At 48.4% G+C, this 21,751-nt stretch overlaps 1 protein-coding gene across 6 annotated transcripts in view; it reads right to left on the bottom strand.

Moving 5' to 3' along the window:
- OXR1 (oxidation resistance 1) overlaps positions 1-21,751 on the bottom strand; it is a 3,084,878-nt gene that overhangs the window by 862,336 nt on the left and 2,200,791 nt on the right. The window lies entirely within an intron of this gene.

Below are 21,751 nucleotides of genomic sequence, written 5' to 3'. Positions count from 1 at the left end.
CTGGATGTTCCTCCCACGTATTCACAATAAACTTAAGAGAGACTAGAGGTAATATTTCCTATGACCGATAGTGAACAGCCCTCTATAAACAGAACTCTTAAACAATACACAATGTTCACTCGGTCCCTTGCTTCCCCAAGTCCATATTTGGTTGAACCTTACTGTATGAGGCTAATAGCCATTAGATTCTCATACTACACCACATTGTATCAAAAAATAGTATTTTATTTTTCATATTTCAACAGTAAAAAACTTTTTTTCTTTTATCTTTTCTTCTTCACAGTTCCAATTTTTTAATCTTTTTTAAAAAGGAGTATTTCTGATAGTATGCAAATCACAATATCTGCACCATTACCATGCAATATCGTTGTATACATTTAATCTCATGTAACAGTTGACCATTTAATAATTAGCAAAAATTCATCTCTTAACCTGGATCTACAAGTTGCTCACCCCTATCGTCGAGACAAGCAACCCAGTCCGTAAAAACCTTTCACTTATTCTTCCTAAAAATCATGCTTACTTTCATACCACATCCATACCATACCCGACATGTTTCATTCCTTACACACTTACACACTATTGACAAGGAAATTCTTCAGGGGTAAAATTTACACAACATTCAATTAAATGCACAATCGTATCAGTCTTCTTGTAGACTTAATTTCTTGCGGGGTCAGCATTCAATGAGATCCCATCGCACTTTTCTTTAGGGTCCAACCTTCAAAAACGAATACACTTCTACAGGCTGACTTCTTCTTATGTGTCTTCTTGGGGGGTCCCCCTCGATTTACAATCCTCTTCCTAGTTAAAGTCTGTCTGATGTTGGGGTGTGCTTGGCTCTCAACTGGATACCACTATCTGCGATCACTGGGAGGCATTCCGCCAATCCGCTCGCCCACGACCACGCCGAACAGCCCAACAGCACTTTCAAAGCACTTCTTCAGTATTCCTCATCTTATGATATCCGTATCCTGCCAGCTTTGCTGTTTCTGAAAAAAGAACTCTCGGCCGAGGGCGCTGTGCACGAGGTTGTGGCGTCTATGTCCCTCGACGGGCTTCGTACCGTGACAACGTCACCATCAGTATAAATATTTTGTGCCGCGCCCGTTGGCTTCAGTTCTGTTTTTTTGAGGAAATATTCGAGTAGCACCCAGGCATGCCTCATGACTGATAGACTCTTTGCGAGAGGAAAGTGTAAGTAACGTAAACTGTATTGCGGGGTAGGATGGGAGGGCCGATGAGGAATACGTGGGAGGAACATCCAGTCGAAAGAACTTTACAGTTGGTAAGTAACTTGTTCTTCGTATGGATTGTTTCCTCCCACGTATACCTCATCTTATGATAAGACTCCCATAGCAGCGGTAATTTTGGAGGTGGGAGTACTAGTTATTCTTCTCATGGACGGAAGGAAGTACCGCCTTGGCAAATACACCTTCATTGGAAGAAGAGGCATCTAAGCAATAATACTTGATGAAGGTATTCACTGATGCCCATGTTGCAGCTGAACAAATATCTGCTGCAGAGACTCCCCTCTTCAGAGCCGCAGAAGTAGCCATCCCCCTAGTGGAATGGGCTCGAAGCCCATCCCATGGGTCCTTTCCCGCCAATCTGTAGCACTCAATTATAGCCAGAATGATCCAGCGGGATATAGTCTGTTTTGTCACAGCTAATCCCAATTTATCACCTGTATAATGTAAGAAGATTCAATTCAACACTACAGCTAAGTCAATGCCTAGTCTGGGATACTGAATGGAAACCCTTATTGATATATCTTTATGTCCAGTTCATGAGTTCTGGATGACTACCCCTATATAACACCCCTCTCTTGGAATCCCCCTGACCCCACTGAGCCAAGAAGTAGTTCTGTTTTGCAAGTTTAAAAGGTTTATTTGAGAATTTAAACAAGATATATCACACTTTATAATAAATTAATATCTGATAGTACACTTAGACATATGATGTTGATCAACAATGGGTAATCTGGCACTAGCACACTTCTTTACAATCAATGAGGAGTTAGTATAGGATGGATCAAGTAGCAAAAATACTTTTATGATTTCAAATGGATGCAATGTTGAATGAAAATGCAGTACAGAACTAACTAATATGGTTTCACAAGATATCATATGTTCACTTTTCCCCTGGTGGCAATTCACCCCCCTCCCCTATGCAATGTAAGACATGGAAGTAGATGGAAAGAGGAGCACACAGTTCTCAGGAATGCAATCAAATACAATACGAAATTCAGTTCCCCCCAGCAAGCTTAAAGAAAACTGGTATGAGTTTTAAAACACAGGCCCAAGTGCTTTGAATGTGGTGGCAATGAAGTGAGAAATATGCTGAAAATGCTTTTAATTCCCTTTAGGAGGTTAAGGGTGAGTGAGAGATACTTGGGATGAGTTCAGGCTCACTTTAGCAATGATTCAGAGATGGTGATTAAGAGGCAAACAAATTTTTAGCAAGGAAAGAAATGACTGCTGAGGGTTACACGTGGCTGGATTTTTAACCAAATCGCGGCAAAATTCTCGAGTGCGTGAATCGTGATTGCGGAAAAAGTATAAGGAGTAGGAAGTCGGTTCTAGACTTGTTGGAAAGGTAAGATTCTAAGCTTTCAGAGGAAAGTTAAACCAAGTTCCAAACGGTTCCAGAGATACGGACGATTAAATAAAGGTAGTTTTTCGGATTTAAAGTAAACTCAAAATGACAGGTGACAGCTTGCAGCTTCAGAATTGACAACTGACAGTGGTGCAGCTTTACAAAATGACAAGTGACAACTTCTAGGAGGCAGTTCTGGTTAGATTAAAATAGTTTGGATTAGATTATTTTAACTAAGAGATTGGTTCTGCACAGTTCTGCTAGGTACTCACAATATATTTTTGAAATAGGCCTCGCCACGGATCTGGTCAGGTTTTGGACTGGACTCCGGTTCTGGTCTCGGCACTTCACAGTGATCTGGGTCAGCTCTCTGGTTCTGCTAACAGCGGTCTGGGTCACTCTGGATCTCTGGCCTCTGGTTCTGGATACTGCTCTGCTTTCTCTGGGTACAGCACTGCTTCTGGATCTTTCTGGCACAGGGTTTCAAGCCAGAATCAACAGCTCAGCCCGGCTGTGAATAGTCTGCAAATAGTCTGCAAATGATTTTGAGGATGCTGAGGCCTGCTGAGAAGAGTTCTCAGTTTGTGGGCATTAATTGATGAAGTGTCAGATTTTTAACATGCAGACATTTGGAGTGAAACCCTATTTTCCGCTAGCAACCCCAGATTATACCAACGGGTCCTAAAACCTCTTAAAATGTCGGCAGAAAAATCACAAGAATTATGGTATCATTTAGCTAATGTTGACAAGTCCACACCATGAGTTATACATCTTTCTTAAAATCATATTCTGGCCAACAGGGGTGTGTCTTCCCAGGTCACATGGTGGAGAAACCAGTCTATCCACTTTCTTTAAGCTCAGCCTGTCCTCAGAGGGGGCTGCCCCTCCCCGTTTCTGCCAAGAGGAAGCCACTTTTACGACGCCCCCAATATAACTTCTGCCTGAGTCAAGGAAGGGCTTTGTTCAAAAGGAAGCCATTTACGATCCCCCCCAATAAACCATCTGCCTGGGCCCAGGACAGACCTTTGTTCAACTCCCTGTAGCTGCTCCACCCCTAATCTAATCAGAGAGGTGACAACTCCTTTTGGCAAGGCAAGGGGAAGAGTGGCTGAGCAGGTTTTAACTCCTGTGGGGGTAGATGTCAGGCAGAATTCAGTTTCATTAAGCCAGGTTTCAGCTAAATGTCACTTTTTGTCCCCCAATTTAAGTCTATTACGATTTTTACATACACATTAAATAATTACTTCCTTCAAGTCATTTCAGAGTATAGTTTTACATTGTATCCACCTCTTAGTAAGTCTTTCCTTGGTCTGGTTTTGTTTCATTTGTTCAGTTTTACACAAAAGTCTGGTGGTTTTAAAACGCCGGCTTTCTGATAGTGGCGAGTACTGGTAATGCAACCATTTTTGGGATTTAAGAAAATGAATTCCCCACAGTTCTAGGTTGCTTTTGGCAATCAGCATTGCCATTCCCAATGGTTTCAGGCTACTGTGTGGGTAGCCCAATGGAGGTTTTAGGCAGTGCCCTCCTGTGCTCACAACCTAGGCAAAAATGGGTGGCAGCCTATTCTTCATGCATTTCCCTGTGCATTTTCTGGGAAGTTCTGGCCATCATGATGTTTTCCATGCCAGTACTGCACAGTTTTCCTATTCTGGCGTACATGTGGGCTTCTTGGCCATCTTGGATTTTCTAAGCTCACAGCACCAAACGTTGCAGCATGATAGCTCAAACGTGGGTCAGGACACCCAACAATAACCTACAAAAAGTTGGTAATCTTGAGGAAATTTTGACATTCTTGAAATGAAAAAACTGAGAGCCCTTTTAGGGTCCAGTCTATGCAGTCTCTCCCCTTCTTTGCCCAAATGAGGAGGAGGATAGAATGTTGGTAATATGAATTTTTGTGACAAGTGGAAGTCAGAAACTACTTTTGGTAAGAAAGAGGGTTTAACCTTAAGAACCATTTTGTCCTTGTAAAAAGTATTATATGGAGGTTTACATGAGAGAGCCTGTAGTTCACTAACCCTGCGGGCTGATGTTAAGGCAACAAGAAGGACAGTCTTTAATGTTAAAAGCCTCAAGGGACAGGAGTACAGAGGCTCAAAAGGTATACAAGTTAGAAACTTAAGTACTAGATTTAAATCCCAAGTTGGGACATGAAAGGGGGACTGGAGGGTACACATTTGTAAGCCCTTTCAGAAATTGAATTAATGGATTTTTGAAGAAACCTCTTCCGAGGAGCGCTTGAAAATGGACAGCGTAGCTAGATATCCTTTCATTGGAGCCCCAGATTGGCTAGATGCAATAGGAAAGAGCACCATTGGGGTGCCACATTGAAAAGGGTCCACATCCTTATCTTTGCACCAGTTACTGAACGTGTTCCAACGACACCGGTACAAAGATTTTGTTGCTGGCCTTCTGGCCGAAAGCAAAATCTCCATTACATCATACGGAAGATCCCAATCCTTGTATCTCAACCTCTCAGAAACCATGCATGAAGGTTGAGTGTTTTGACCTCTGGATGGAGAACACCAACCTTTCTCTTGCGAGTGAAGATCCTCTCTTTGCGGAAGACATATTGGAGGGCAGATGGACATGTCCAGAAGGTCCGGGTACCACGTCCTCCTGGCCCAATCCGGGGCAATTAGCATCATTCTGAACTTTCTCACCCTCCTGATTACTTGAGGAATCACGGGGACTGGAGGAAACGCGTACAGAAGTGGGAACTTCCAATCCACCACAAACGCGTCTCCTAGAGCTCCTCTTGGGGGAAATTCCCTTGAACCGAACTGTTTGCACTTCCTGTTGACCGCGGCCGCAAACAGATCCACTTGAGGGGTTCCCCAAAGGGTGAAGATCTCCAGAAGGACTTCCTGAGCTAGCTCCCACTCATGGGAGACTGTGCTCTGCCTGCTCAAACCGTCTGCCGCCGTGTTCTGCTCTCCGGCTAGATGAACTGCCGATAGAGATTCCCTCTCGTATTGCCCAGAACAAGAGCTGCATTGCCTCTCTGCACAGTGGTAGTGATCCTACGCCTCCTCTCTTGTTGAGGTAGTACATGGCCACTGTGTTGTCCATCATTATCAGGACATTCTTTCCCTGTACAGAGGGCAGGAAGGCCTTCAGCGCTAGTCTGATTGCCCTCAGCTCCAATAGGTTGATGTGTAGTTTGGACTCTGATGGAGACCAACGACCGCTGATTGTCAGATTGTTGGTGTGGGCTCCCCACCCCGTGAGTGAGGCGTCCGTTACTACTGTTACCTCAGGCCATGGTTGCCAAAAACATTCTCCCTTGAGGATGTTGTCGTTGCAAGCCCACCATAGTAGATCTTGAGCAACTGCGCTCGGGACTTGCAGAAGATCCAACGTACTACCCAAGAATTGGGACCACTGAGTTCTGAGGGCCCATTGGAGAGATCTCATCCTAGGTCGAGCCTGTGGCACTAGAAAAATGCAGGATTCCATGAGGCCGAGCAACCTCACAAAATCGTGAGGCCGGCAGATGCTGGGCATTCTGGAACTTTGTTACCATCTGTAGAATGTGGAGAGCTCTCACCTCGGGAGGCGAGGCTTTGCCAGAGGAAGTATCCAAAACTGCTCCGATAAACTGGAGCTCTTGGGATGGTATTGTGAGACTTCTTGAAATTGAGGGAGAAGCCTAGTTCGTGTAGGAAGTGACAGGTGATCGACAGATGTTCCTGAGCTTGTTCGGGAGAAAGCGCTCTGATCAACCAATCATCCAGGTAGGGGTAGACGTGAATCCCCCCCCTCTCCTGAGACTCGCTGCCACAACCGCCTTCAGTTTGGTGAAAACCCTTGGGGCGAAGGTCAGCACGAATGGCAAAACTACCAACCGTGAACCTCAGGTACTTTGTGTGCTTGGGATGGATTGGCACATGAAAGTAAGCACCCTGAAGGTCCAATGATACCAACCAGTCTTGGAGTTGGAGAGCCTGAAGGATCTGAGAAAGGGTTACCATCTTGAACTTGTCCTTCCTGAGGAACTTGTTCAAGTTTCTTAAGTCCAAAATGGGTCTTAATCCTCCGTCCTTCTTTGGAATGAGAAAGTAAGGGGAGTACCAATCCTTGTTCCTCTCTGCTTCAGGTACATGTTCTATTCCACCTTTCTCTAGCAGGGTTAAAATTTCCTGCAACAGGAAAGGATCTGGAATTTTGACAGAGTTGGTTCCCGGTTGATGGTCCTGAGGCCTTTTTAGGAAGAGAAGACAGTAACCTTGAGCTACTGTCTCCAGTGCTCAAGCATCTGAAGTAATGCCCCACCATTCTTTCAGATGCTGAGAGATTCTGCCTCCCACCGGGGTTGTGTGGTAAGGCCTCAGAGTGATTTGGAGGCGGCTGCAGGAGCGGCTGAGGGCAAAGATGCCGTTCCTGAGGCTGTTTTTGCACTTTTTCCTCTTGCCTATTTGAATGGCCTGTCCTCTTCCTCTACCAAAAGAGGAGTAGTACTGAAAAGAACGACCTCTCCAGGAAGATGAGCCCAAATAAGGTTTCTGAGGCTGTCGCATGGAAGCGCTAAGAGATTTAGCCGCCGCTTTTGGAGGTCTGTAGTTATTATAAGCTTTCACCAGCTTTACTACCAAACAGCCACAAGCCATCAAAAGGCATGTTGAGTAGTCTGGCCTGCACATCTGGTGCAAACCCCGACTTCCTCAACCACGCAAATCTGCATAGCACTGTGCTTGCAGCTATGGATCTGCCGATAGTATCAGGAGTATTCAGTCCAGACTGGAGACATTCCCCCATTGCCTCCTTTCCGTCTTTGACAATATTCAGGAAGCCTTCCCTTTCCTCGCCTTCCGGAATATGTTCAGCCGCCGCCGAAATGCAGTCCCATAGGGTATGGGTGAACCTGGCCAGGGTACAGGTGACATTAGTTGACTTGAAAGCCATGCTACCCAAGGTAAAGAACTTACGGGCCCAAGCAACCACCTTCTTAGCCTCTCTATCCGGGGGGATAGATGGATATGCTGTTTGTCTTGAGGAAGTTGCAGCCTGAATAACCAGACTTTCTGGAGTGGGATGCCTACTTAAATAATCAGGATCAGAACTAGAAATGTTATTCTTCTTTGGAAAATTATTGTTGACGGCAAGAATTGTATCAGGAACTTCCCAGTTTTTTCTACCGTTCTTTGAAGTGTCCTATGGAAGGGGAAAACTGGATCCTTCTGGGGGCCCTGATCAAGTATATCAGTCATATCATCCTGATCAAAAGTGGGTGAGGCTCTACCCCATCCCATGTATTCAACCACTCTATTCATTAGACTCCTGTACCCTGAATCTGCATGTTCTGCAGGGTCAGGTTTTGCAAACTCTAGCTCAGGTGACGTATCAATGCCACTAGCAGAGTGAAGGGTATCACACAGGTTGCTCATTTTCGTTTCGGGATTGGTCGATTCTTCTGGGACCTCTATAGTACCGTATTGTACTCCAAAAGGAGAAACTTCTTCTTCAGAGACACTTTCTTCAAATATAGAAGACATAGACTTAAAGAAGTCTGACTTGGGTAAAGGAGTAAATCTCCTTTCCTGTACATGAGTTTTGGTCGAAGGAATCAAAGGAACCTTCGATGATATCGAAGGAGTTTTCGAAGACACTGATGACGTCTGCGACAAAAGGCGTCGAAAGCACTTTTGGCTTCGATGTCGAAGCCGTCGGCGCCGAGGACTTCAACGACTTATGTTTTTTTAGACGGTGTCACGGAAACACTCTATTCTCGAGGAATCTTCGATGATTTGACGTCGATTTGAGTCTTTCGAGGTTCACCTTTACTACTGAATTTTTCCACAGTAGTTCCTGACTTCCCTGTGTCGTCCGACAGAGCGACCAGGGTCTGGCTCTTTTGAGGCTTCTTTGAGGGGGTCGAGGCTGCATTCTCAAAGACCTTCATCATCTTCCTTCTAAATACATCCCATTTTCTTGGAGAATCCGTCTTAGTCAGGCATCGTACCAATTCGGTAGACGTATCCGAGGAAGAAGAGGGAGATCTAGGTCTCCTCTTAACCTTTTTTGAAGAGGAAGATGCAGACCGTCTCGATCTACTCCGTAGATGGAGACCTCTTAGAATGTTTACAGCGATCCGATTCCTTCTAATCGCTCAATTTCCTGTGTCTTTTTGATGAGGTCTTCGAGCAGGCCTTGGAAGCTTCCCGCCCCACCGCCAGTTTACCTTTCCTCTCATGAAGGGCCTTCTCCATCATCAACTGACAGGAGCCACAGTCGCCGGTTCGATGGTCTGAACCTAGGCACCAAAGACAAACACGGTGAAGATCTGTAATCGACATCTTCGAACCGCAGTCGATACATTTTTTGAACCCCTTCTTGGGAGTAGAAGGGTGGAAGAAGACTACATTTTCTGAAGAAAATTTCGAAGCGCACCGTTCTCGTGAGCGAAGCAATCGGAAAAACGGAACTGAAGCCAACCGGCGCGGCATAAGATATTTATACTGATGGTGACGTCGACACGGTACGGAGCCCGTCGAGGGACATCTACGCCACGACCTCGTGCACAGCGCCCTCTGCCGAGAAGCAGCAAAGCTGGCAGGATATGAATAACATAAAATGAGGAATACGTGGGCGTACACAATCCATTCGAAAGTGTATATTTGCTGGAGATGAAAACTAGATTTAAAGAAATAGTAAAATGTGATTTTTCCTGACTCAAGGGGGAAAATTGCCTATTTTAAAGTACATTGTTGTGTGAAGGCTTGATTACTTAGAAATGTAAAAGGATTTGTTACTGTTAAAATAAATAAAAGCTAAAACCCAGGCTGAGTTGGCAAACCATGTAATAAAAACTTGCTCTTCCAGTTGCTAGCCCTGAGAAAGGGTGACACCTCAAACTTTTGGAGCAGGAAAGGCTAATTGCTAGCTTGGAGACTTTGAATAGCCACAACAAAGGGACTTCCCAAGTCGCATCAGACATTCGTCTTTGCTCCAGGCTGGAACAATAGCAGCTGAGACTCTCACCTTTCAAGTGTGAGGGGCAGTAAACTTCAATCAAGAAAGAGGTCCCCCAGCCTGCTTCAAAGGAGTTGACATTTGCTTGCAGTTGGAGAAAAGAAAAAAAAACGGTTGAAGTGACAATAGACTTCCTGTTGGTTTTAAAAGCCTACTTTGTAACTGAACTTTAAAGACATTTAACTTTGCAGCAAGAATGAGGAAAAATATGAAAAGTGTGTAGTTTTAAATCTAATTGTATGCTCTTCCTTTGAAAACTTGGTAGAACTCATTACTGCATAAGGAACAGAAGTTGTAAAGAATAACAGATTGTGCGGAAAGTATTGATATTGCGCACATAACATTTTGTACACACATCCCAGGGGTAAATGCACATCTGTGTACAAAGTTGGGATATTTTAGGCCAAATCTTTCATGGTTAAAATTGCCAAAATGTAGCAGAAAGGCAAAACCAGGTCCCACAGACTTGGGGTTTGGATTGAAATATGACCCATAAAATATGTAACCTGTGTATCTGATTTTCTCAGAGGTTATAACTGTATAAATATGTATTTGTGGGACAATTAGATTTTGGTTCCAGTAGCAAGAGGAGGTTTCTAGTCATAAAAATCATCCCATAAACATGACATACTTTTCTGTGATCCAATCAGCGAAGAGCAAGGTGGAAACTGTGCTCTTGACCAATCCTAGCATTATTGGTGTAGGTAGTAAGCCTGCCCCTGCCATATACTTTAGTGATGTCAATTGGCATGATAAATAAGGGAACCTGACAACACACTGATTCCTGACTTTCTTCCTGATTTCCTGCGTGGTGCCCTATTCCTGATTTCTTCATCCTGCTTGATCCTGATTCCATATTTCATTGCAAAGCCAAGGCCTATGCATTGCTGAACCCTTTTCAGATAGGCCTCAAATTCAAAAAATCCCAAAAACCCAAGGGAAGCATCCTGATCCAGTCTGGCTTGCTACTGCTAGATGTATGCCCGCTGCAAACTCGCCATCCCACTGATCTCCAGTCTCCAGTAACCAGAAGGGCCAGTCCAGTGCAGTCCGGTGACCAGAGCGGCCTAGATGATCCGGTCCTGCCCGATTTGCCCAGCTGTCCTTGGTTAGACCCGATCAGTGTGATGACCAGAACCCTTGACGGTCCAAAATCCTAAATTAAAGTGGACTGTAAGTATTCATAGGAATCATAGAAAACCATAGCATACCTTGCCTTGCCTTTGTCTCATCCCAATCTCTAAACCATCCTATCCTTACCTTAACCACTTGTAACATTGTCAGAATCCTTATTGCAATCCTGTCTTTGATTTATCTTGCTAAGCGCCATTTCTTTAGTAATTTTTATCTTGTGTATATCTTAACCCATCAATCCTACTTCGAGTGATCCGACTGGTTCCGCCAGAGCGGGCACTGGGGATCTGGTGTTGATGTCATGAATCAACTCTAGAGCTTACTGTTTTCCTCCTTGGTATTCTGCCGGAATGCTCTAGTCAGAATAAAACTATAGTAAATATTTTCTTGTCCAAACTGAGTTTCTTTTTCTGTTTTCCCTACTCGATTTTTCTAAAAACGCCTCTCATTCAACCTTGCATATTTCCCTCAGTTTGACAGCTAGAGACTTCATTTCAACTCTGGGTTATACTTAAGACCTATAGCTACATCCCTACATTCTCTTTAAAAACAGTTTAGTTAATCTTAGAAGGGAATCCACAATTTTGCAAAGTTTTACATGTGTGATTTTCATTCAAAATTATTTTCAACCTTCCACTCAGATTCAAAGTGTTTCCTTTTTCTCAAACTATAGCTCATGATTGTTAGTATCTTTCCGATGTTGCTCCCATAGAGATTTGTATTGATTTAAGGATTTTTGCACACATTCATTGTTTTACCCAGCCATTTCCGAATGTCATTTTAAAGTGTAAGATTTAAAATCAATTTTTCTCTCTTGTTTGGGGAGGGAAGGTTGGATTCGAATTCGGTTTTCGATTTCTTATTCCTGATTACCTGCTGCTTCCTTTCCTCTATTTAGAATTGCTTATTTGTGGGTTGAGGAATATTCCAGGGGGAAATCCTAACGTAAGTGCTATGTTTTCAAACAAGCCAAAAGTGTTCTTTTCTCTGGTGTTTTATTTTTGTGTTGCTAAAGAGTGAATTTAAGTGCATTACATGCCTTCCTATCTGTTATTGTCACCACATTGGTGATTGCTGCTCCCTAATAAAAAGTATATGTTTGATTTGAATTTTAAATAAATAAATATTACCTTTACCCACCAGCCTGATTACTGGTCCATTGTGACCTGGGGTATTAGAGAAGGGGTGCGATAAGAGTGGTAGATCACTCAGAATATTGAACCTATATATATATATTATAAAATGAGCATTTCAGCTGTGCAATGCATCCTAGGCTGAGACCAGGGTGTATCGCCCGATTGAAATTATTAACACCCCAGTGTGCTGAGCCTGTCTGCCTCCAGGTTGGATTCCCCCCGGGAGGTGGACCGCCATGAGGTAGATGTTCTCCAGAGCCCATTCCCAAATGCTGACTGAGAGGTTGCATAGTGGGGGGTACCTGCCCCCCCCCCTGCTTGTTGACATAGTACATGCTGTTGGAGTTGTCCGTCTGGATCAGCACTGTCTTTCCCTCTACAAGAGGGAGGAAGGCCTTGAGGGCCAGCCATATGGCCTTCAACTCTAGCCAGTTGATGTGGGACTCCTGCTCCTGCCGAGTCCGGACTCCATGGATGCTCTGGCCGCCCAGAGTGGCTCCCAGCCCTCTAGGGAGGAGTCCATCGTGACAGTGACCTGAGCGAGAGGCTACCGGAACGGCTTGCCCCGCCGTAGGTTGAAATCTGCGGACCACCAGGTGAGGTCCGGGTGGAGAGACATGGCAATGTCCACTGGCTCCGATTGTGAGCCCCTCCTCTCCTGATTTCAGGAGGCTGCAAAGTGCAACTGCAGTCTCCTCATCCTGAGTCTTGTGTGGGGGATGGCTAAGAGGATTGCCGCCAAAATACCCAGTAGGTGTTGGTACCACCAGGCCGAGGTCACAGTCTTGGAGAGGAAGTGAGTAGTGGCTCTGCTGATGGCCGTGATCTTGTCCTCCGAAGGGAAGACCTTTCGGAGCTGGGTTCCCAGATGAGGCCCAAGAAGGTCAGCTTCTGCGTGGGCTGCAGCAGAGACTTCTTGAGGTTGATAGTAAACCCCAGGTCATGGAGTGTGTTCATAAGCGCGGAGGAGGTGTGGAGAACCGCCAACGGGGATGAGGCCCGGACGAGCCAGTCGTCCAGGTATGGGTAGACGTGGTGGCCCTGAGGATAGCAGCCACTGCGGTCATCAATCTAGTAAATACCCTGGGGGCTGAATTGAGGCCGAAAGGTAGCACCTTGTATTGGAAATGGCAGCCCATGATCCTGAAGCACAGAAAAGACTGATGCGGCTGCGAAATCGGGACGTGTAGATAGGCGCCTTTCAGATCCAGGGAGCACATCCAGTCTCCCCTGTTCAGTGTCTCCACAGTGAGAGCTGGCGTAACCATCTTGAATTTTTGTAGCAGGAGGGAGAGGTTGAGGGTGGAAAGGTCCAAAACCACGCTCAGGCCAGCCTGGTTCTTCATCTGTATGGCGAAAAACCTGGAATAGAAGCCCAAACCTCTCTGGGAGGCTGGGACTTCTTCCACTGCCTAGCTCTCGACAAGCAACCTGATCTCCGCCAACAGAGTTGCTGTCCCAATCTGTAGAAGAGGAGGGGAGGAGGGAGGAGAGGAAGGGACCGGTAGGCGGTACCCCATGGAGACTACAGAGAGGATCCAGGGGTCCAAAAAGGTTTTGGCACCAAAATTGCACATGGGAAGCAAGCCTGCCCCCCACCGGAGACACATGGACCCGGAGGGGCGTGTCATGCCTTCTTTCCCTCTGAGGCTGCTGCAGAGGAGGGGGATTGGAAAAAGCCCCCCCCCGCCCCTTGTTATTTACTCCGATGCTGACTCGGGCAAAGGACAGGTTGTCTGGACCTCAGTTCATGGAAGCCTTGGAACCCTCCAGACGCCCGCCCCTTGTCGGGAGCGTTGATTGGACTGGGCGTACGCTTTGGGCGTGGCCTTCATAAGAATAGATAAAACTTAGCGGTCTGTGATCTGTTCCTCTTTTTATCTAATTCTTCATCCGTGGTGGAGTGGAAGCGGTCACTACCCTGAATGGAAGGTCCAATATGCGTTCCTTGACGTTCGGGTTAAACTTGGTAGCCCAGAGCCAGGCCATCCTTCTCATGTCTGCGGCAATGCAGATGGCCCGGCCAGAGGTATCGATATGGGCCATTGCGGACTCCATGATGTCCTGCGTTACCAGCCTGGCTTCTCCTAATCCCGTTTTGAAGCGAGCCTGGCTTTGTGGCGGAAGTTCCAGGAGGAAGTCTGCAATTTCCCGCCAGAGCCTTTGGTTAACGGCTGTACACCTCCAAGGATCTTCTCCTCCTTGCCTAACAGCGCAGAGGACGACTGAGGCTTCGAATAGAGTGACGCTGCAGCGATCACTGAGGAGTGCGGCTGAGGATGAGCCGAAAGTAAGAGTGTATCCCCCTCCAACTGCCTGTACTTGGTGTTAAGGTGCCTATTGACAGGTTGGTTTGAGTGTGGCTTGAGCCACTCCTTCGTGGCCAGGGAAACAACGTCCTTCTGCATCGGGATCCCCGTCTTGGACGGAGGCCTTAGGATGAGGACTTCTGCCAAGACCCCCTCCTCAGGCTGTTCGACCTCTGGCTGAGAAACGCCCAGGTATTCTGCCTGGGCCGCGAGTCATTTGTGGAAGGCCTTCGCTGAAGATGGCATGTCAGGGTCCTCCTCCTCGTCTGTATCCACCTGGGTGCTAGGAGGATCCAGAACAGGTGGATGGGTACTGGGCACCGTGGGCTGCATATGGAGACCGGAGCCGGAGGCTAGTGTGGAACCGCCTGCACTGCCGCAGGCAGAGGGGCCGGAATAGGGGATGGCAAGGGCAGCGCTGGGGCCTATGACACCGGAGCCATTGGAGGAATGACTATGGGTACTGGTGGGGCGACCTAATGTGGCATGTCCCTGATAGTATGCCAAAGGATGAACCCCATCTGGGGTGTTTGCATCAGCGCCAGAAACCTTTAGAAGAACCTTCTTCAGAGGCTGAAGAGGTGGCAGGAGATATTGACAGAGTGCTTGCTGCGGGCTGCTGAGGCACACTCTGCCTGGAGTGCAGGGGGAACCAGCCCTGCGCTGCTAATGGATAAGCTGTAGGCCACGTGCCTGGTTGACACCAGTCCCACCTTGTGACTCGTTCCTCCACCCGCTCTGCTGGAGGAGGTATCGGACGAGCAGCCATCTTGTCTGGTGTGGGGGCCATTTTGTCGAGCTGCGTGCCACATGCCAAAGTCGTGGTGTGGTGCCTGGCTCGCTGGAACCAGCCCTGTCCAAGACGCTTGCTGTTGGAACATAAGGCCTATCCCACACCTCAGGCCGGGGGCTGGAAGGCATATTGCCCTTGGCAGGGCTGCCGGTAGTGCTGCGTGAAGGCGCCCCCTCGGACGCCCCCTCGGACATGATGCAGGTACTAGGGCGTTGCCTCTCGGGAATAACCCTGGTAGAAGAACCTTGCAGTCCCTGAGCACTGATACCGGAATGATCCGGAGACCACTCGGCCGTGAGGCCGCTAGCTGGACTGGCCTTGGTACGTGTGCTGGTGCTAGAACCCAAGAGATTCCTCCCGGTCAGGCGCTTCCTTGGAAAGGAGTCGCCCTTGCGGGGTGCAATGGTGAATAGAGGCCTTGCCTTTCACCTCGAGCAAGGTTTGTCGAAGTCCTTTAGGTTCTCCGGAGGAGATTTCTGGAAGAGCTCCCTCCACCTAGCTAGCCTGTTCTTCAGTGCCTGTGGTGTCAAGGCGTTGCACGCGGAACAATCCTCCAAGCTGTGGTCGGGGCCAAGGCAGCAGAGGCAAAAGGCGTGGGGGTCTGAAGTGGGGAAGAGCCCCTCGCAGGCTGGACACCTGCTGAAGCCCGCTGAAGTCAAAATGCGCCGGGGAGGAGCGTGGCGTTGGAGGACCAATTATCTAAAAGAAAAAAGACAGAAGAATATCCGGGGAAGAGCACGTGGTATTACATGGCCAAAGCCAAACTCGGGAGCGCTGGTGAAATCGGCCCATTCCCGTTGACGCGGAAAAGGGGACTGGGGAGTGGTGCTGGTGGGTGGAGTCAGGCAAGTGCATGCTCCTAGTGCCGTGCCTCTAAATTTTTCTGGTGTTCCGGTGAAAAAGGTTCCGTCTCCCGTCCCTCACGAGGGACGCCCATATAGTATGGAGGAAAGGGGATGGGACATAGGAGTACCCTTTCTTATACAATTATCCTTTTCACTGGCGGGGGAATGTACTCGCACCTGCATCAAATCCTCCAGAGTTTTATATTTAGAAGGTCAGAGCTGACTTTAACACAGCAAATGTATTAATCCTCTAATTCAGATACAGCAGCTAATTTTGCTCTTCAGTGTGATGAATCCAATGGAGTCATCATGGATTCCCTGGCGGTGACCTCGTTGCATGTGGCCTGTGGACAGCAGCCGCTACCTGACCCTGACGCAGCTATACAAGGGAGGATCACACAGGAGGAGACAACTTCAGGGGAGAGTTCATGCCTTCAATGTATGAGACTTGGTATCCCCCTTGTTCTCATCCGGAAGACCCTCTAATGCCCAATACCATAATGGCCTATTGTTAGCTATAGGTTTCCCCATGTAGAAGAAGTAAAGAAACCTCTTCCCACAATGTTACGCTCACCTGGCTCCCACAGGGGCGTCGGTCGGACCCGGGCAGTTGCGGTCTCCACCCACGTGATGCGTAGTGCAGCGATGACTGACTGGATCTGCCCTCCTAATCTTGTCTGCTTAACCCGTAGAAATATTCTCCTGCAAGTGGAGAGATGGATTTAGCCACTTGTGGATTCAAGTGATGGCACCCCCACAGTCCTCCCCAACTAATCGCCTCTGAAATGCCATCACAGCAATCTCATCTTATATTCTTGAAAGATGAGCTCTCCATCCTGCGTGGATTTGCAGGGGCGCGTCGATTCCAGTTACTTCACTGGTTTGAAGGCTCGGGAGAGTTCCGGAGAGTATTGACTCTGAGGTTCCTGGTGAGGACCAGTAAGTATTAAGTTCATAGAGATCAATATGTCCGATGTTCACTCTTGTCCCCCCCTTCCTTTCTTGTCTTGCAGCTGGCTCGTGAAAAGATGCTCTTGTGGCAGCTGGTGGCGCTCATGTAAGAGTCTGTATTACCCGGCGCTGTCCGGTAAATGTTGAACGAGGAAAACGTTTTGTTTTGTCTCTCTTTACAGATGCGGCACATGAAAATATGGAGAGTCACAAAAGGATGCCTCCGGTGGTAAATCAGGTAAGTCTAGGGTGGTAAGAATTATATTTGTTGGTGCCCTCGGCTCACCTTCTGGTTTTCTTTTGTCTCCTAGGTGCCGAAGTTCAGCAATGAAATGATGGACGCAGTGCCGACCCAAAGGATGCTATGAAGACTGGTGAGTATGGCGCGGCGCTGCAGCTGGAGGTGCGGCGCGTGCAGAAATGATTTTCTTTACAGGTCTGGAGACAAGATGGATCCAGAATCAGGTGTGGAATAGAAATGAGTTCGTTTTCTAACCTTGTCCCTTTCTTTCCTCTGTTTTAGGAGCTCCGGATTCGAGGCGGGCGTGGCAGAAGACTGGATGCAGGCTGCAGGCAGGGTGAGTGTTACGCTGCTAGATGCAGAATAACGCGAAGTGTGTGTTGCTGGTCGGGTGTGGTTTAAATAGCCTCAAAAGTAGTCCCAGGTAAGAAGTCCCTAGAACCACACCCGAGTAAAAAATAGTCCCTGTAGAAAAATAGTCCCTTTCAGGCTTCATGTTGGATTGTAGTCATTTGTAGCATGGTCTGCCTGAGGTAAGTAATGAATATGAGCCTGGCGCCTTAGGCGCCCGGACTGATCCCTACTATGAGCCTGGCGCCTAAGGCGCCAGGACTGAACCCAGATAGCCCCTAGTCGGGGCTGCTGAGGTTTCACTAAATGTCTAGATGCCTGCTCCCGGGGCTGATGGGCTTGGTCCGGATGCCTGGGAGTAGGCATGACAGCTTCACAGATATTACGAATGGGAACACCCCTCTGCAGAGCAGTACAGGCAGCCACACCCCTAGTAGAAAGGGCCCATAATCCTACTGGAGGGTCCTTACCAGACAGACGGTAGCATTAAGAGATTGTCAAGATGATCCATCGTGACATGGTCTGCTTAGAAATAGCTTGACCTAAACGCCTTCCAGCATATCCCACAAATAGCTGGTCGTCCACTCTGACCCGGGACATCTGTGAAAGATAGAAGCTCAAAGCTCTCCTAGGATCCAGCCTATGGAGCCTCTCCTCTTCCTTACCAGGATGCGGAGGAGGATAGAACGCCGGAAGAATTACCTTCTGACTCAAATGCTAATCCGACACAACCTTCGTAAGGAAAGAAGGACGAACCCTAAGGACAACCCTGTCCTTATGAAACACTGTGAAAGGTGGCTTGGCGGAGAGTGCCTGGAACTCACTCACTCGAAAAATACAGTTTTAAAGGTCAACAGTCTCAAAGGACAATAAGGTAAGGGCTCAAACTGAGCACCCATTAGGAATTTCAGAACTAGGTTCAAATCCCTTCCCGGTACCTGGAAAGGAGACGGTGGGAACACATTTGTCAGTCCTTTCAGAAACTGAGAAATCAAAGGAATCTTAAAATAAGAACACTCCTCAGATGAGCACTTAAATATGGACAGCACCGCCAGGTAACCTTTAATGGTACCCACTTGCAGTCCTTTGTGTGCCAAAGAAAACATAAAAGACAGAACCACAGGAATTGAACACTGAAAAGGATCCACATTCTGTACCCTGCACCAGTCGCATAACTTTCTCCAACGGCAACGGTACAGGGATTTTGTTTCTGGCCTTCTGGCCGAGAGCAACACCTCCATCACGTCTTCAGGGAGGTCCCAATCCTTTTACCTCAACCTTTCAGAAACCAAGCATGAAGGTTGAGAGACTTGACCTCTGGATGGAGAACCCGACCGCCCTCCCATGAGAGCAGATCGTCTCGGTAGGGAAGAAGACGTGGAGGGCAGATGGACATGTCGAGAAGGTCCGGGTGCCACGCTCTGCTGGCCCATGCCAGAGCAATGAGGATCATTCGGGAACCGAACCTCCATAACCTCTGCAACACTTGCGGAATGACGGGGACTGGAGGAAATGCATATAGCAGTGGGAATGACCACTCCACTACGAACGCGTCCCCTAAGGCTCCTCTTGGAGGAAATTCCTTCGAGCAGAATCTTTCGCACTTCCGGTTGACACTGGTGGCAATGAGATCCACTTGTGGGGTCCTCCAAAGGGTGAAGATCTCCAAGAGAACTTCCTGAGCCAGCTCCCACTCGTGAGAGACCGTGCTCTGCCTGCTCAGAGCGTCCGCCGCCTCGTTTTCATCTCCGGCCAGATGAACTGCTGAGACTGAAATTTGCTGCTGGATGGCCCAGAACCAGAGCTGCATCACCTCTCTGCACAGTGGGAGAGACCCTGCCCCCCCCCTTTTTGTTGAGGAAGTGCATGACCACTGTATTGTCCGTCAGAATCTGGACATTCTTCCCCCGTACAGACGGCAGAAAAGCCTCAGGGCTAGCCTGACGGCTCTCAGCTCCAACAGATTGATATGGAGTCTGGACTCCGATGGAGACCAACGACCGCTGAATGTCAACTTGTTGGCATGAGCTCCTCATCCCGTGAGGGATACGGCCGTCACGATCGCTAGCTCCGGCCAGGGTAGCCAAAATGGAGCCCCTTCATCAGATTGCCTTTGACGGCCCACCACAGAAGATCCTGGGCGACCGATAGGGCAGCACCTGAATGGGATCTGACATCCTGCCGGAGGACTGCGACCACTGCATCTTGAGAGCCCATTGCATAGATCTCATCTGCAACCTGGCCTCTGGCACCAGTAGAATGCAGGATGCCATGAGGCCGAGCAACCTCAAGAACTCGAACGCCGGGAGACTCTGGGGATGTTGAAACTTGTGCACCATCTGCAGAAAGTGATCAGCCCTTACCTGGGGAGGCGAACAAAGCCCCAGGGATGTGTCGAGCACTGCTCCGATGTACTGGAGCCGCTGGGTAAGTCTTTAAGTTGAGGGAGAAGCCCAGCCTGTGAAGGGAGTGGCAGGTGACTGACAGATGATCCAGAACTTGCTCGGGAGAGCGCGCCCTGATCAACCAATCGTCCAGGTATGGGTAGACATGAATCCCCCCTTTCCTGAGATACGCTGCCACCACCACCATGAGCTTGGTGAAGACCCTCGGGGCGGAGGTCAATCCGAACAGCAGGACATGAAACTGAAAATGCGAGTCGCCAACCGCGAACCTCGTGTACTTCCTGTGCTTGGGATGAATCGGCACATGAAAGTAAGCACCCTTGAGGTCGAGAGACACCAACCAGTATTGAAGTTGAAGGGCCTGGAGGACTTGAGAGAGAGTAACCATCTTGAACTTGTCCTTCCTGAGGAGCTTGTTCAAACCACGCAAGTCCATGATGGGTCTCAATCCCCCGTCTTTTTTCGGGATCAAAAAATATGGGGAATACCATCCCTTGTTCCTCTCCGCTACATGCACCAGTTCTATGGCGCCTTTCTCCAGCAGGGATTTGATTTCCTGCGCAAGGAGCAGACCCAGACTCTTTAAAGAGAGCTTCCCCGGTGGATTGTCGTGAGGCCTCTGCCGGAAAGGAAGAGCATAGCCGTGGGCTATGATCTCCGGAACCCACACATCTGAAGTAATGGCACGCCATTCTACAAGATGCTGCGCCAGCCTTCCCCCAACCGGCGAACAATGGGACATGGCCTCATGACTGAGCTGAAGCGGCTGAGGTAGTGCCTGAGGACAAAGAGGCAACTGCCCAAGCGGCTTTGGCACCTCGAGTACCTTGTTTCCCACCTCTGGTACTCCTACGCTGGCCCCTTTGACTGGCAGCTCCCCTCGATCTACCAAAGGAAGAGTAGTATCGAAAAGAACCTCCCCTCCATTGCTGTCCCTTAGGACGAAAAGGCAGAGGTTGACGTACTGCAGCGCTCAACAACTTTGCTGCAGCTTTGGAGGTCTGCAACCTCTGAAGGCTCTCGTCAGCCTTGCTGCCAAAAAGATGGTCACCATCAAAGGGCATGTTGAGAAGCCTGGACTGTACATCAGGAGCAATACCCGACTTCCGCAACCATGCAAACCTGCGCATCAAGATGCTCGCCGCCATGGACCGGCTGACAAAGTCTGCCATGTCCAGACCCGACTGAACGGATTCTCACATGGCATACTTACCATCCTGAACCAGGGCAAGAAAATCATCCTGTTCCTCCCCTTCGGGAATATGTTCAGCCGCAAAAGAAACACAATTCCACAGAGTGTGAGTAAATCTTGCCAAGGCATGAACGGAGTTGGCTGCCTTTAAAGCCATACCCCCAGATGAAAACACTTTCGTCGCCCAACCGTCAAAGCGCTTGTCGTCCCTATCCGGAGGGATGGCAGGGTATGCAGCCTGCTTTGCTGGGGCCGTAGCCGCCTGCACCACCAAACTCTCTGGAGTGGGGTGCAAAGACAAGTAGCCGGGGTCGCCAATGGCTGGACGGTATTTTTTCAGTAGCGACGCATTCACTGCCGGGAGACTCTCCGGAGCAGTCCAAGCTGACGCCGCCCTCCTTTGTAGGGCCATATGAAATGGCAGCACCGGGGTCAGTGGGTGGACCTTGGTCCAAAATATATGTCAGGTCCTCCTGCAGAAAATCCACAGGTGGAGCAGTCCACCCCAAGAACTCCGTCACCCTCGACATGAGACTCCTGTATGACGACTCGGCATGTGTACCAGGCTCAGGCCCGCCAAACTCAACCTCCGGAGAGGTGTCCAGACCACTGGCGTCATTTAAAGATTGATGCAGGTCTTCCATCTGGCTATGACCAGATAACAGGTCATCAGGAACCTCAGGAGGAACAAACCCCTCCACATCTGACCCCTCATCCACCTCTGAGATGTAATCCAAAGGCTGGAATAAATCCCTGGATGAGGGTACAGAAAAAGGTTCAAACACAGGCCTCACTGATTTACTCAGGGCCTTCCTCAGGGT

The sequence above is a fragment of the Ambystoma mexicanum genome, chromosome 5q (genome assembly GCF_040938575.1).
Source record: "Ambystoma mexicanum isolate Mex_15411 chromosome 5q, UKY_AmexF1_1, whole genome shotgun sequence".
In the NCBI taxonomy this organism is placed as follows: Eukaryota; Metazoa; Chordata; class Amphibia; order Caudata; family Ambystomatidae; genus Ambystoma; species Ambystoma mexicanum.
Note: the sequence above shows the minus strand (reverse complement) of the source record. Positions and strands in the feature narration are given on the sequence as shown.